The sequence below is a fragment of the Triticum aestivum genome, chromosome 7A, assembly GCF_018294505.1.
Source record: "Triticum aestivum cultivar Chinese Spring chromosome 7A, IWGSC CS RefSeq v2.1, whole genome shotgun sequence".
NCBI classification, from domain to species: Eukaryota; Viridiplantae; Streptophyta; class Magnoliopsida; order Poales; family Poaceae; genus Triticum; species Triticum aestivum.
This window is the reverse complement of record NC_057812.1, coordinates 250,776,969-250,781,962: the sequence shown is the minus strand read 5'-3', so window position 1 is coordinate 250,781,962 and position 4,994 is coordinate 250,776,969.

Sequence of the window (4,994 nt, the reverse complement as noted above, 5' to 3'; positions counted from 1 at the left end):
AATATCGGGAGGTGGTGCTCGGGGACGGCGGCGAGAGCTTGGGGACGGTGACATGGTGCTCAGGGTTGGCTGCGGGAGCTCAGGGATGCTGGCGCGGTGCTCGGGGATGACAGAGGGAGTTTGGGCGGGCGGCGGTGTGGAGCGCGGTGATATCGGGTAGCAGTAGCGCAAGCGCAAAAACAATCCTCAGGGTCACAACAGTGGCCCCGAGCAATGGGGCTAGTCACGGCCGTGTGACTGGCACCGGTGGCTGGAATTTGTCGACGCGGAGGTGAGGTGAGGCGACGCAGCGGTTTGTGGAAGTTCAGTGAGCGACGGCTTGGTTTCCGCCGTGACGTTTTTGTTTTTGGTCGGCTGCTAGTGGGGACCCAAATGCATATCACCTGCAGCAACTTTTTGGTCACGGCCAAAATATATGGCCGCCCTATAGGTATAGGGCCGTTGTTGAAGCTGTTTTTTTACACCCGAAAGGTAAAAAAACTATTTTTCGGTCACAACTACGTTTTTTGGCATGTTGTCGGAGATGCTCTTAAGTCGACTCCTAATTTTGCTAGGTGAGAACTCCCGTGAGAATGGACTCTTCCGTAAGTAGGAAGGGGTCATCTGGCTAATTGCTCTTAGAGCAACTCTAGCTGACCAGTCATATTCGCAACCTCTAAAACAGCTACGAGTGCCCTCCACAAACTCAGATTCATCATTCTGCAATCTCTATATTTGTGGCCAACTTGTTAGCCTCTATGCCCTTTCTTCAAATGTAAATATTGCATTTTCATCGACATTATGTTCAGTATCACATGCAAAACAATGCAATTTTTGTCAGCAGACCTTGAGTTCAACATCATATAGGCACTACAAAAAAAATAAATTCATTGAGCTGGCATGAGAATTTTCTAAAAGGAATGTTTTGTTGGCGACCGCCTTTCGAGGTGACCTCACAGCAAAGTGGAGGCTTTGGCTGCGTCGACTTGGGCGTGTGTCTTATATGTGGGAGATGGCCATAATGGATTCTCCCTCCATATGCACTGCTTCGACTTCGATGTCATCCTTCACACGGGGACACAACGACCGATGAAGGAAGGTGCTCGTCCTTGTTGGTTGATTCAACTTCAAGTTAGGTTTCAACATCGACCTTTTCAGAGTACCACTACACCTTCTCCTGATATTGATGGGTGTCACGTTCTCTTTAGTGACAGATTCATGAGAAAAGGGGCGCAACATAGAGGGAATGAGGTGAGTGTGAAGGAAGATAGGTGGCGGAGAGGAAGATGGCGAGTGCACTGGCATGCTCCAGGATGATGCACTCCGGTGAGAAACAGGGCGATAACGACCAGGTACGCGATGGGGACCATTAATGGGGAAACATGTTGGAAATATGTGCTAGAGACAATAATAAAGATGTTATTATTCTATTTTCATGTTCATAATTAACTTTATATTTTTGTGTTATATATTGAAATGGTTCCTGAATGTGAGATTCAGGGGAAAACCTATTTGCATGTCTGGAAAGATAAACACCTAATAGATCCCTAGTCCGACCTCTAGACTGCAGATATCGAATGACTACTTTAGGGTTGCCAAATGTCACACCGTAACTGGGTGATTATAAAAGTAGCTTTTAGGTATACCGGAAAAGTATGTTGTGGTATTCGATATGTCAATATTAGGATTTGCTCCTCGCGCGATGGAGAGATACACTCTGGGCCAACTTGGTATTACAATGTTCATCGCCTCGCTAGACATAGTGACTAAGGTGTTAGTCACAGGGACACCGGAATCCAGAAACGTGTACAGAGTACAAGCCAGTAATGAGGAAACTAGGTATATATAGTGATCAAAGTGTTGATCATGGGGATACCGAAAAAGTCTCACCTCGGATTTTGTAACATATGATGAAGCATAGGGAATGGTAATAAGTTCGCTCAATAAAGATCTTCGCTAGTATGCGGGAATTATTATGGGTGTCCATATACCGCTAATAATTATTGATTGGAAGGTGTCCAAATAACATCATGACTGACTGACGATAATTATGAGGACTTTACTTACAACCTTATACTTGCGCTGAGAGTCTTGTCTTGATTTCCAACATGGTCTTGTAGACACCATTATGATGTGTTCTCAGTGCGTCCAAGTAACATCATGACTGATCAACAACCTGCATCGTGAGTCTGTTGTCCAACATGGCCCTTGTCGCCACACGGGGTTACCTTGGTTATTAAGGATTTCTCCAGACCAATGCACTGAGCGTTTAGTTACATTGGTGTAATTCAACTTCAAGCATTCCTTCGAGGACATGAAGTGTTGGGGAACACAATATTTCAAAAAATTTCCTACGATCACGCAAGATCTATCTAGGAGATTCATAGCAACGAGAGGGGAGAGTGTGTCTACGTACCCTCATAGGCCGAAAGCGGAAGCGTTTAGTAACGCGGTTGATGTAGTGGAACGTCTTCATGATCCAACTGATCCTAGCACCTAACGTATATCACCTCCGTGTTCAACACATGTTCAGCACGATGACGTCCCTCGAGCTCTTGATCCAGTTGAGGACGAGGGAGAGTTCCGTCAGCACGACGGCGTGGCGATGGTGATGATGAAGTTACCAGCGCAGGGCTTCGCTTAAGCACTACGACGATATGACTGAGGTGGTAAACTGTGGAGTGGGGCACCGCACACGGCTAAAAGATGTCGGTTGTGCCTTTGGGGTGCCCCCCGCCTCCGTATATAAAGGGGGGAGGAGGAGGAGGAGGTGGTCGGCCTAGGGGGGCACGCCATAAGGGGGGAGTCCTACTTGGAATCCTAGTCCAAGTAGGATTCGACCCCCCTCCTTCCTTCCACCAGAGAGGGAGAAGGGGAAGGGAGAGAGAGGGAGAAGGAAAGAGGGGGGTCGGCCCCCTCCCCTAGTCCAATTTGGTTTGGGCAAGGGGGGCGCCCCTCTCACGTGGCCTTTCTCCTCTCATCCAATAAGGCCCAATACTTCTCCCGGGGGGTTACGGTAACCTCCCGGTACTCCGGAAAAATGCCCGAACCACTCGGAACCATTCCGATGTCCAAATGCAACCTTCCAATGTATGAATCCTTACCTCTCGACCATTTTGAGACTCCTCGTCATGTCCGTGATCTCATCCGAGACTCCGAAAAAACTTCGGTCATCAAATCACATAACTCATAATACAAATCATCATTGAACGTTAAGCGTGTGGACCCTACGGGTTCGAGAACTATGTAGACATGACCGAGACACATCTCCAGTCAATAACCAACAGCGGAACCCGGATGCTCATATTGGCTCCTACATATTCTACGAAGATCTTTATCGGTCAAACCGCATAACAACATACGTTATTCCCTTTGTCATCGGTATGTTACTTGCCTGAGATTCGATCGTCTGTATCATCATACCTAGTTCAATCTCATTACAGGAAAGTCTCTTTACTCGTTCCGTAATGCATCATCCCACAACTAACTCATTAGTCACATTGCTTGCAAGGCTCATAGTGATGTACATTATCGAGAGGGCCCAGAGATACCTCTCCGATACATGGAGTGACAAATCCTAATCTCGATCTACGCCAACTCAACAAACACCATCGGAGACACCTGTAGAGCATCTTTATAATCACCCAGTTACGTTGTGACGTTTGATAGCACACAATGTCATGAAGAAAGCAATAGCAATAAAACTAAACGATCATTATGCTAAGCTAACAGATGGGTCTTGTCCATCACATCATTCCCTAATGATGTGATCTTGTTCATCAAATGACAACACATGTCTATGGTAAGGAAACTTAGCCATCTTTGATTAACGAGCTAGTCTAGTAGAGGCATACTAGGGACACTCTGTTTGTCTATGTATTCACACATGTACTAAGTTTCCGGTTAATACAATTCTAGCATGAATAATAAACATTTATCATGATATAAGGAAATATAAATAACAACTTTATTATTGCCTCTAGGGCATATTTCCTTCAGTCTCCCACCTGCACTAGAGTCAATAATCTAGATTACATAGTAATGATTCCAACACCCATGGAGTCTGGGTGCTGATCATGTTTTGCTTGTGAGAGAGGCTTAGTCAACGGGTCTGCAACATTCAGATCCGTATGTATCTTGCAAATCTCTATGTCTCCCTCCTTGACTTGATCGCAGATGGAATTGAAGCGTCTCTTGATGTGTTTGGTTCTCTTGTGAAATCTGGATTCCTTTGCCAAGGCAATTGCTCCAGTATTGTCACAAAAGATTTTCATTGGACCCGATGCACCAGGTATTACACCTAGATCGGATATGAACTCCTTCATCCAGACTCTTTCATTTGCTGCTTCCAAAGCAGCTATGTACTCCGCTTCACACGTAGATCCTGCCACGACGCTTTGCTTGGAACTGCACCAACTGACAGCTCCACCATTCAATATGAATACGTATCCGGTTTGTGACTTAGAGTCATTCGGATCAGTGTCAAAGCTTGCATCGACATAACCATTTACGACAAGCTCTTTGTCACCTTCATAAACGAGAAACATATCCTTAGTCCTTTTCAGGTATTTCAGGATGTTCTTGATCGTTGTCCAGTGATCCACTCCTAGATTACTTTGGTACCTCCCTGCTAAACTTATAGCAAGGCACACATCAGGTCTGGTACACAGCATTGCATACATGATACAACCTATGGCTGATGCATAGGGAATGACTTTCATTTTCTCTCTATCTTCTGTAGTGGTCAGGCATTGAGTCTGACTCAACTTCACACCTTGTAATACATGCAAGAACCCTTTCTTTGACTGATCCATTTTGAACTTCTTCAAAACTTTATCAAGGTATGTGCTTTGTGAAAGTCCAATTAAGCGTCTTGATATATCTCTATAGATCTTTATGCCCAATATATAAGCACCTTCACCGAGGTCTCTCATTGAAAAATTCTTATTCAAGTATCCTTTTATGCTATCCAGAAATTCTGTATTATTTCCAATCAACAATATGTCATCCACATA